We start from the raw sequence: 12470 nt of genomic DNA on the forward strand, positions 1-12470 counted from the left end.
GGTTTCGTTAAGTGAACCCTCAGAGCATTGATCGTTTGACTTTTCTACCATTGGAAAAACCTCAAACAAATTTGATATTGTTTCAGAAACCTGACGTGTTTCAACACCAAATATCAAAATTCAAATATAGACAAATGTTTGAGAATAAATTTGTAAATTTGAGCTGAGTGTACCACAACCCTTCTAAGAAACTATGCAGAAAACATAAAATTCAAGCGAAAATGTTACCATCTTTAACTGCCTGTCATCGACTTGGATGCAAATATATGCAAATGGAACCTTTAACAAATTTTTTCCTGAGTTCTGAGTTTTTCGTATGATGGTAATTTGGTGATAGTATCTCGCGCGGAACACATTTGAAATGATAAACGAAGATTAGCACATACCTACCCAAACAACACCGCAATAGCATACCTGTTTTCTGAAGGTGATGATGATAATAAGCAGGTAAAGTATTTAATTTTTTTCTACAGTAGATATGTAAACAATGTAAAAAACACGTTCTGCTTAAGCTGTTTTTGCAAGTGTCAAACACATTCACTTATCTTGTGCTCAAAAGTAAACTGTTCATGAAATAGGCCAACAAAAACAGTTTTTCTGCATTCTCAGGTTCATAACCGATCCATTAAATCGATAATAAGCAGAAAACAAAAGAACGAATTGTAGGGAACTAATAAAGCTTTTCTAAAAACTATACACAAAGAAAAAAGTTTTTGCCTGTCTCCTAGAAAGTATAGCAATCATTGCAGAAACTAAAGGTATAAAAGTGCTTCAAAGGGCCGGATGTTATATATCACTCGACTCAGTATTTTCTGTATGTGTGTGTAACGCTCTCCCAACCTCACTCGATTTTCTCAGAGATGGCTGGACCGATTTTCATGAATTTAATTGCAAATGAAAGATCTAGTTGCCCCATAAGACCCTATTGAATTCCATTGTATTCGGATTTTTAGTTTAGAGGTTATGTACCAAAACGAGAAAATTACGAAACATCACTATCTCAGAACCATCATAACCGATTAGTCATTCTGTGCCGAACACGCATCAGTACTGGACGTGTTTGGTGATCGGTCCGATAGAGTATAAAACAAAAGACGTGTGAACAAGTGTTGGCATTGTTTGCCTGGTCGAGTGAAATAAATCCGGGTTCAAGGTCGTTCCTTTGTGCAACTGTTTCGCATCGTGACTGCCAGCTGGTGCGTAAGCCGATTTGGCTGCTGGCTGGATTGTGCTACAGCAGTGGACGAGACACAAACGAGGAAAAAGAAGAAGCCATCAGTGTCAGCGAGTCGTATCGCTGTGTGGAGTGATCTCACACCTGGCTCGCTGCTGGTGGCTGTTTGGTGCTGCTGTATTGGTGCTGCTGGCTGTAACGGCTGCTACTTCGAACGATCGGACAACCAACCTTACTGGAAGGGAGAAATAAAAAGGTACGTGTTCTTGTCAGCGCTAGTGCGCTAAACATAGCGCGATGGATGTAGATCCCTCGCCTCCCGCGCCACCATCCCCGAACCCCTCTGACCCTGACCCTTCTGTTACCCCCTCCCCTGTTCATTCTTCAGTCCCCCCTCGCCCCAGGCTTTACCCAGACGGAGCCCAGGGCAGCTATACTGTTTATTTTCGGCCAAAGGCAGGACCGCAATCGAAAAAGTTGAACCTCTTGCAGATTTCTAAAGACCTGACGAAGGAGTACAAGGGCGTGACCGAAATTTCCAAGGTCCGGCCTAACAAGCTCCGTGTCGTGGTCGGTAACCTGAAAGAGGCCAACGATATAGCTTGCTCTGAGCTCTTCACACGCGAGTATCGCGTTTACATACCCGCACGAGACGTGGAGATCGACGGTGTCATAACCGATTCGAGTCTGTCCGTCGAGTGTATACTGCAAAGTGCCAAAGGGTGCTTTAAGAACAAAACGTGTCCCGAAGTAAAGGTGCTCGACTGCAAGCAATTGCGGTCAGCATCGATCATCGGTGGCAAAACAGTATACACTCCGTCAGACTCGTTTCGAGTTACGTTCGCCGGGTCTGCACTACCAAGCCACGTCTCGATCCACCGGGTTCGTCTCCCTGTGAGGCTCTACGTGCCCCGCGTCATGAACTGCCTGAATTGCAAGCAGTTAGGCCATACAGCCGCCTACTGCTGCAATAAGGCACGTTGTGGCAAGTGTGGGGAGTCTCATGCGGAAGATTCTTGCAGTGTTAACGCTGAAAAGTGTATTCACTGCGGAGAAAATCTGCATGAGCTCTCGACATGTGCGGTGTACATGCAGCGCAGGGATAAAATAAAACGGTCTCTCAAAGAGCGTTCAAAGCGTTCCTACGCTGACATGCTGAAGAAGACCGTTACCACTTCTCCCGTTACTTCGAACCCCTTCGATCTGTTGCCCTCTGAGGAAACCGATTCTGACGATTCACCAGCGGGAGCATCTTACGCCAATCCTGGGGAGTCTAGAAAGAGGAAAAGTGTTTCCTCTCCTAAACTTCCCAGAAAAGGTCCTAAGATTTCTCAAAGTGAAATGAAGGTTACAAACAAACCAAACAGTGCTGCGGAAAAACCGAAGCAAACTCCTCCTGGGCTGGCAAATTTAAAGTCCCAGAAGGAGTTCCCAGCACTGCCAGGAACATCTAAAACCCCAGTTGCTCCTTTTACACTCCCAGTTGATGAAACAAACTCTGGATTAGTGAAATTTTCTGACATTGTGGACTGGATTTTTGAAACTTTCAATGTACCCGATCCAATTAAAATTTTTCTTACAGCATTCCTCCCAACAGTTAGATCATTTTTGAAGCAGTTGACTGCCCAATGGCCTCTCCTTGCAGCGATTGTATCCTTCGATGCCTAATTCAACTGCGTATATGAAGGATTCTATCTCTGTCTTACAGTGGAATTGTAGAAGTATTTTACCAAAAATTGATTCGTTTAAAGTTTTGATAAATAAAAACAAATGCGATGCATTTTCCCTTTGTGAAACTTGGCTTACTTCAAATATTGATCTCAACTTCCATGATTTTAATATTATTCGCCTTGATCGAGACACCCCATATGGAGGAGTACTTTTAGGGATTAAAAAGTGCTATTCTTTCTATCGTATTAACCTCCCCTCGATTCCAGGCATCGAAGTTGTCGCATGTCAAATGACAATACAAGGTAAAGAGCTTTGTATTGCCTCAATATATATTCCCCCCAGAGCACAGGTTGGGCAACGGCTGCTCTTTGATTTAATAGAACTTCTTCCCTCGCCACGTTTGATTTTGGGAGACTTCAACTCTCATGGCGTGGCTTGGGGTTCCCCATACAATGATAACCGCTCCTCTTTAATCTATAACCTTTGCGATGACTTCGACATGACTATTTTAAACAACGGTGAAATGACACGTATCCCGAAACCTCCAGCGCGCCCAAGCGCTTTGGATCTATCCTTATGTTCGACGTCGCTACGGTTGGATTGCACATGGAAGGTAATCCTCGATCCTCACGGTAGCGACCATCTGCCTATTCTTATTTCAATTACTAACGGGTCAACTCGCATGCGACCAATTGACATTCCGTATGACCTCACACGAAATGTCGATTGGAAGTTATACGAGGAAATGATTTCAAAAGCGGTCGAGTCGATTCAACATCATTCACCACTTGAAGAATACAACCTCCTCGCGGGCTTGATTCTCGACGCCGCGTTGCAAGCCCAAACGAAGAAATATCCCGGCGTAACGATCAAAGAACGGCCTCCCACTCCGTGGTGGGACCAAGAGTGCTCCGATGTCTACACGCAAAGATCCGACGCGTTTAAGGCCTACCAGACGTGAGGTATACCTGGCGACTATTTACGGTATTCGGAGCTTGATACCAAGCTTAAAAGCTTGGCTAAAGCAAAGAAACGTGGATATTGGCGTCGGTTCGTGAACGAGACGTCGAGGGAGACATCGATGAGCACTCTTTGGAACACAGCCCGAAGAATGCGGAATCGCGTAACGGTCAACGAAAGCGAGGAGTCTTCAAGTAGGTGGATATTTGATTTTGCCAGGAAAGTATGTCCGGACTCTGTTCCTGAGCAAAATATTGTTCGCGATGCGTCTCCGGGCCACGACGCGATAGAATCACCTTTTACGATGGCAGAACTTTCAGTTGCCCTCCTGTCCTGTAACAATAACGCGCCTGGATTAGATAGAATCAAATTCAACTTGTTGAAGAATCTACCCGGCAATGCCAAGAGGCGCTTGTTGAACTTGTTCAATAAGTTCCTGGAGCAAAACATTGTACCGCAGGATTGGAGGCAAGTGAAGGTGATCGCCATCCAAAAACCAGGGAAACCAGCTTCTAATCACAACTCTTATAGGCCGATTGCAATGCTATCCTGTATCCGGAAATTGATGGAAAAAATGATACTCCGTCGTTTAGACCACTGGGTCGAATCAAATGGTCTACTATCAGAAACTCAATTTGGCTTCCGCCGTGCCAAAGGGACGAATGATTGTCTTGCGTTGCTTTCAACAGATATTCAGCTGGCGTATGCTCGTAAAGAACAAATGGCGTCTGCGTTCTTGGACATTAAGGGGGCTTTTGATTCCGTTTCTATTGACATTCTTTCGGGTGAACTTCACCGACAAGGATTTTCTCCAATTTTGAACAATTTTTTGCACAACTTGTTGTCCGAAAAGCACATGCATTTTACGCATGGCGATTTGGCAACTTTTCGCATTAGCTACATGGGTCTTCCCCAGGGCTCATGTTTAAGCCCCCTTCTTTACAACTTTTATGTAAATGACATCGACGAATGTCTGGCAAATTCATGCACGATAAGACAACTTGCAGACGACAGTGTAATCTCTGTTACAGGAGCCAAAGCTGCCGATTTGCAAGGACCATTGCAAGATACCTTGGACAATTTGTCTGCTTGGGCTTTACAGCTAGGTATCGAATTCTCTCCGGAGAAGACTGAGATAGTAGTTTTTTCTAGGAAGCATGAACCTGCTCAGCTTCAAACACAATTAATGGGTAAAACGATTTCTCAGGTTTTGGTACACAAATATCTTGGTGTCTGGTTCGACTCTAAAGGCACCTGGGGTTGTCACGTGAGGTATCTGATGAAAAAATGTCAACAAAGAGTGAATTTTCTTCGTACAATAACCGGACAATGGTGGGGAGCCCATCCAGGAGACCTTATAAGGCTTTACCAAACAACGATATTGTCTGTTATTGAATACGGGTGTTTCTGCTTCCGCTCCGCAGCAAACACACATTTGATCAAACTGGAGCGAATACAATATCGTTGTTTGCGTATCGCCTTAGGTTGCATGCAGTCGACCCATAAGATGAGTTTGGAGGTTTTAGCTGGAGTACTACCATTGAAAAACCGCTTCTGGAGCCTGTCTTCTCGTATTCTAATCAAATGTGAGGTCTTGAACCGTCCCGTGATTGAAAATTTTGAAAGGTTAATCGAACTTAATTCTCAAACCCGTTTTATGACATTGTATTTCAATCACATGTCCCAAAATATTAACCCTTCTTCGAATATTCCAAATCGTGTCGACTTATCAAATACTTCTGATTCTACTGTGTTTTTCGATACATCCATGATAGAAGAAACTCGTGGAATCCCGGATCATTTACGCGTGCAGCAGATCCCTAAAATTTTTTCTAATAAATATCGAAACATCAACTGCGACAATATGTACTGCACTGACGGATCACTTCTTGATGGGTCCACTGGCTTCGGTATCTTCAATAACAATTTAACCGTCTCCCATAAGCTCGATAATCCTGCTTCTGTTTACGTCGCAGAATTAGCTGCAATTCAGTACACCCTAGGGATTATCGAAAAAATGCCCACGGACCATTATTTCATCTTTTCGGACAGTCTCAGTTCCATTGAGGCTCTCCAATCGATGAAAGATGTTAAGCACTCTCCGTATTTCCTGGGGAAAATACGGGAACATCTGAGTGCTTTATCCGAAAAATCTACTCAGATTACCTTAGCGTGGGTCCCTTCTCACTGCTCGATACCGGGTAATGAGAAAGCGGACTCTTTGGCTAAGGTGGGCGCAACAAACGGTGATATTTATGAAAGACCAATTGCCTTTAATGAATTTTTCGCACTTGTACGTCAGAATACGATCATCAGTTGGCAAAATGCTTGGACCAGAGGGGAATTGGGAAGGTGGTTACATTCCATAATCCCCAAAGTATCGACGAACCCGTGGTTCAAGGGGTTGGATGTAGGTCGGGATTTCATTTGCGTGATGTCCCGGCTTATGTCCAATCACTATAGATTTGACGCGCTCCTCCGTCGTGTTGGGCTCGGGGAAAGTGGTATCTGTGCCTGTGGTGAAGGTTATCACGACATAGAGCATGTGGTTTGGTCATGCCCTGTACACCGTGACGCCAGGTCTAAATTAATAGCTTCCCTGCAGGCCGAGGGTAGACAGCCGGCTGTTCCTGTTCGTGATGTCTTGGCGAGCCGTGACCTATCCTACATGTCCCTTATATACGTTTTCCTGAAATCCATCCACGCCCCAGTCTAGTTCCGTTCCCCTCCGTCTACACCCAACAAAACGACAAGAACACGTTTGAACCTTAAGCACAAAACCAGCAACCAGACCCCGCACAACAGAACCAGGACCCAAGGACTACGAGCCTCTGTCCCAACCCACGACATCGTGGCTCAGCAGAACGAATCCATACATGCCATTCGACGATTATCAGACGACCATTGAACAACAAAACACTGATTGGAAATCCCATGCTAGTTTTAAGTTAGACTTAATTTCAGCTCGTAGTCGGCAGCGAGGATAAAAAATTTGCTTTAGTTTTTAAGTCATCAGATATAATTGGCGCCGTTAAACATTAAATTGTATTTGTGCCGTGTCAAATAAATGTTATGTGAAGAAAAAAAAAAAAATAACCGATTAGAACAAAATTGGTTTCAAATGAACGGGCTACCTGAAAACCCTTAACTTTCGAATTTTATTGAGATAAAATAGTTGTTTAAAAGACACGACCGTAGAGTTAACGTAGAACAGTCTGTCTGTCTCATGTCAATGTAATTTTTGCAATTCTTCAAATGAATTTTCAATTACACTCAGTACACTCAGTTTGTCAATGCCATTTATTGACAACTGAATATTGTTTTTTTAACTTGGCACATTTTTTATTTAGTTCTGAATGATTTGCTGTGATATTTAAATTCAACATGAGGTGATTTATTTGCAATTATAAATCAAAATTTGATTCGCACACAAACGCCATAGACATCTACAGAGACGCTATGCACACGCTATAGACATGTACGTGCACGCTAAATGGCAAGCCACGCACGCTATATAGCAAGCCACACACGCTTTATATCAAGCCACACACACTATAGACATGCACAGACACTGCCATCTCTGCTACTGTTCGCCGCTGCTGCCCGCTGCTAGTAAACTGAGCTTGCTTGAGGAGAAGCAGTCTTAGCCCAACGAGTGCATTTTCGGCTAACTAGATACTCTATTCGGTCGCCCTTTATAGGGAAAGGCAGCAAGCGCCCAATCAAAGGTCGACATTTGCGTTTCGACAAGGTTCAACAATTTTCAATAGCACAATAGCTTGAACAACCAGATTACAATTTTCTGCATTTCGAAGGGTGCTTAGATAATTTTCCAATCGATTACTGCAACAATGACGGAAATTGGTTGGAAACTGAATAAGTTTAAAACGTTTGAAATTGGACAGTTTTCGTGACGCTCTCGATGTTTTCGGTTTTCGAAATTGTATCCCTATATTGAAGCTAGACCCCTATATATGTTGCCGTAAGACGTATTCTACGTCAAAATATGTGGTTTAAAAGTTATGACAAGAAACGTGTTTTGGAGACTCTTCAATCTCACTCATGTTTCTCAGAGATGGCTGGACCGTTTGTCATAAAATCAGTGTTAAATGGAAGGTCCAGTTGCCTCATAAGACACTATTGATTTTTTTTGCAATCGTACTATTACTTTGCCTGTTATGTTTAAAAATGTGAAATCCAGCAATGAAAAGAAACCCGGAGTGATTTGCGATTAGGGCGCAACTGGCAAAATATAAACATTGGGGAATATCAGTTTGAAAACTTGCAAGTACATTTTCAAATCGTAATTTCAAAGGAAGTGACTAACATTAACATCAATACCAAAATTCGATGTAAAATAAACCTGTCTTATAGTTTCCTAGCAATACTACATTAAATTTGTGCATTGATGGCTAAAATCTGTGCTTTTCTTCTAACCCTTTTCAAATGAGCCTTAAAGCATTCTGATAATGAGATTCGCCCACCTCTATTTCGCCATAAAGCGTTCTGACAACCAGATGCGCCCACCTTTATTTCCGAACCATTGGCATCCCTAAACTGAGTAACAGATTGACAATGAACTCATGTTCAGGGCTTATAATAATTATTACCAACATAACTACGGGTTGTCTCTAAAACTTACAAGTAACAAATTGCATAACATAATGATATGTGGTTGAATGGTGATGCAAAGAAGAGAAATTGATCGATCAAAATATGTGGCCCCGACAAAAGTGAAACTTGGTATTGTACTAGCCAAAAGTAGTTATTTGGATTTAGAATGGTGTTTGAGGTCGGATTCTGGCTTCTGTGTAACATTCCGGTTTTAAAAACCCACATTGAATGGTGCACGAATGCACCTCAGAAACGAAGGGAATACTATTAATATGAGGCCATCCACGTTCCACGTGGACTTTTTTTCAATTTTTCAAAGTTTGTTTATGTAATTTCATTTAGTTTTAATTTTTTTTATTTATTTTTACTCAATTTTGAATTTTTTTTTAATATTTTACATATTTTATTTTCTTATTTTAATCTAATTTTTGATATTTTTCCTGAATTTATAGGTATTTTTAGGTTCCTTTTTTTATTTTATGCATTGATTATGGAACGTCTAATAATTACGCAGAACAAAAATAAATAATTTCGAAGCCCTCTTCTTTTGTATAGATTCTAAAAATTTTTCGTATGGGTGGCAGCAGTTTATCAGATAGCCCTCTCTCTCTCTGTCTCTCTCTCTTTCTCTCTCTCTCTCTCTCTTCTACTCAAGTGTATTTTATGGACGTTTCCTTGCGACATTTTCGCTTAGATAAGTCATATTTGAGATAAAAAAATCTACTATAAATAGAGGAATTTAGAACACACAGTGCAACAAAAAATGACTTTTTTCAGCTTGGTTCCCCGAGTTTGAACATATTTCAACTTAAGGGGCAACAATGGCGCCATTTTGAATTTTTGAGAAATCGGAAATTTTCGATGTTTTTTCGACGCCATTTTGTTTTAAGACCAGAACGATTCACTGCACCGGCCGCTCTCGAAAAATGAACACCAAGAAAAATATGTTTATTTGCAAGACTTTTCCTGCTATCGGCAACGTTTTCTAAAAGAGAAATTTCAACTAGCCAGTGGCCGATGATTTTTGGTCTCTGATTATTTCGGCCAGACTTCCAGCCATTTTAATACTTTTGAAGTAGCCATGTTCTACTAACAGCCACCAGCATTTATTTATTTATTTTATTTATTTACTATTACCAACAGACATAAAATAGATTGTCCTAATGGACAAATATCTCCGGAACAGTGACAAAAATTTAGAACTCTATATGATAAATGGAAGTTGAAGACAGGCGACACTCTGTTGAAAGCACGTTGGATACCTGTGATGGCACTATTTGAGCTATATAGTTGGCTCGGCGAAAGGGCAAGTGCAGAGCTGGCATCCTTCGCAGGGTTCTAGTTGGAGCATGTAGGTTGATTTGACGCAAAATGGCAGGGCAGTCGACCCGTGACGTCAGGATATTGGAAACGAGCAAAGCGCGTGCTGTTTCCCGGCGTAGTTGGAGAGTATCGATATTAAGCAGCTGACATCGGTCCTCATACCTAGTATTGCACATGGGCTGTTGCCAGGGAAGCATTCAAAGGGCATAACGTACAAACCGGCGCTGGATGTTTTCGATTCGGTAGATAGCATTGTTATATTGAGGTACCCAGACTGTAGAACAGTACTCCAATGAAGACCGAACGAGCGAACAGTAGAGCGTGACTAACCAGTGGATGTTTTTGAAATCACGTATCATTCGGAAAATGAGTCCTAGTTGTCTAGAAGCCTTCGCTACGATGAAGGATATATGTTGTTTGAAGGTGAGCTTTTCGTTCAGGAGTACTCCAAGATCCTTTATGAAATCGACGCGTTGTACTGTAGAGTCGTTGAGGATGTAGTCAACTTGTAATGGCCTGTGCTTCCTCGTAAATGTTATAACAGAGCATTTGGATGAGTTCAGTAACATACAATTTATCTCGCACCAAAAATCGAATAAGTTGAGTTGTTCCTGAAGAAAAGCGGCGTCGGCAGCATGTTTGATTTTGTAGAATAGCTTCAAATCGTCGGCAAATGCAAGACGGGGGCATTTAAAAGAATAGTGTACGTCGTTGAAGTAAAGCAGGAACACTAGTGGGCCTAGATGACTACCTTGCGCAATCCCGGAGAAAGCCGAGAACGATCTCGAGATTTTGTCGTTAATTTTCACACTCAGAGTCCGTCCCACTAAATATGACTCTAACCAGTACAGCAAGCTGCCGCTAAAGCCATAACGGTCAAGTTTAGCAACGGCAATGCGATGGTTTATTTTGTCGAAAGCGGCTGAGAGGTCCGTATAGATCGTTTCCTTTTGAGATCGGTCAATGAAGCTGTCGATTACAAAACGAATTACGGGCGAAACCTGGCCAGTGCTGATAAAAGTCAATTTCCCCAGCAAAATTCTTCGAAAATTACAGCCAATCATTTTCAATTTTCACTTCCAATGACCGCAGCACTCTTTCAGATACACTAGATTTTCATCCTAGTAACGTGCTGTTATACTCAGATGAAATAGATCGCGCGCATCGTTCACGGTTACGGAATAAAATTTGACGACAAATCAAACCAAATGATCTTCACTTCAAAGTGAAAAAGAAAAACAAACAGTCCACTCAACCAAAATGAACCTCACCGAAACACTTTTTTACTGACACTGACCGATGCCTTGACAATCTTCTTTAACTGATAAACTGATTTTATTGTCTTGCTTTCATCACATTAAACATAATGAGGTGTTTTGACAGTTCACTTCCATGCAAAAAGCGGGAAGGGAGAACTCTGAAAGGATTGTAAAAAAATAACATTTATGGATGCCTTTTTTCACTTTCACTCAAGAGTGTCAACAAATATCAACCCTGAACCTGGCACGAGATGACCGGTACTATTTTTGTTACGTTTTTGTTACTTCCCAAGCAACAAAATAGGCTATATCTGAGTTTTGCCTTTATCCTAGAAAGGTATAGCAATCACTTGCAAAACCGAAAGTATAAAAGTGCTCCAAAGGGCCGAATGGCATATATCACTCGACTCAGCTCGACGAGCTGAGCATTTTCTGTATGTATGTGTGTGTATGTGTGTATGTGTGTGTATGTGCAGATTTTTATTCTCACTCACTTTTCTCAGAGATGGCTGGACCGTTTTTCATTAAATTAATTGCAAATGAAAGGCCTCGTTGTCCCATAATACCCTATTAAATTTCATTGTAATCGGATTTTTAGTTTAGAGGTTATGTATCAAAATGTAAAAATCATGAAACATCATTATCTCAAAAACTACACGACCGATTTCAACAAAATAGATTTCAAATGAACGGGCTACCTAAAAAACTCATAATTTTTGAATTTCATGAAGATTGAACTTGTGGTTCAAAAGTTATGACAAGAAACGTGTTTTGAAGACTACTTAATCTCACTCATGTTTCTCAGAGATGGCTGGACCAATTTTCATAAAATCAGTGTCAAATGGAAGGTCTAGTTGCCCCATAAGACCCTATTGATTTGTTTTGCAATCGGAATATTACTTTGCCTGTTATGTTTAAAAATGTGAAATCCAGCTATGAAAAGGAACATATTCCGAAGACTACCTGAACTAACTCACTTTTCTCAGAGATGGCTGACCCGATTTTCACAAAATTAGTGTCAAGTGAAAGGTCTAGCTGCCTCATAACACCCTATTGAATTTTGCTGTAATCGAACTGTAACTTCATCTGTAATGAACCGAAATGTGAAAATCACGAAACTTCATTATCTCAGAAACTACACAACGGATTTGATCAATATTATTATCAGATAAGCGGGCTAGTTAAGGGTTAACTGATGAATTATGATTGAACACGTGGTTTCAAAGTTAGGCTGCCCTATACGTTCCCATTTCATTTGATTATAATCGAACTTATGCAACCGTTATGTATTAAATTGTCAATAAAACAACGAAATTCTATTATCTCAAAGTTTACATGACTTATTTGAACATAACTAGTGTCATACGAACGAGTCATCTCTCGAACCTACAAATTAGAGATGGTCGGGTTTGGCATTTTTCAAACCCGTACCCGACCCGTACCCGATTTTTTTTTTCGGTTGAAACCCG

General features: G+C 41.3%; 1 protein-coding gene across 13 annotated transcripts in view; it reads left to right on the plus strand.

The window, feature by feature from the left end:
* Positions 1-12470, plus strand: part of LOC129718319 (uncharacterized) — a 381616-nt gene that overhangs the window by 2425 nt on the left and 366721 nt on the right. For 6 of the 13 annotated variants that reach the window (XR_008726865.1, XM_055668973.1, XM_055668970.1 and 3 more), the window contains one exon: positions 87-447. The exons of 3 other annotated variants lie outside the window; for them this stretch is intronic. The gene's annotated coding sequence lies outside the window, so the exon portion shown is untranslated. The remainder of the gene's footprint in view (positions 1-86; positions 448-12470) is intronic. 4 more of the 13 variants (XM_055668977.1, XM_055668979.1, XM_055668980.1 and 1 more) reach the window with 2 other exon arrangements.

The sequence above is a fragment of the Wyeomyia smithii genome, chromosome 1 (assembly GCF_029784165.1).
Source record: "Wyeomyia smithii strain HCP4-BCI-WySm-NY-G18 chromosome 1, ASM2978416v1, whole genome shotgun sequence".
Classification (NCBI taxonomy): domain Eukaryota; kingdom Metazoa; phylum Arthropoda; class Insecta; order Diptera; family Culicidae; genus Wyeomyia; species Wyeomyia smithii.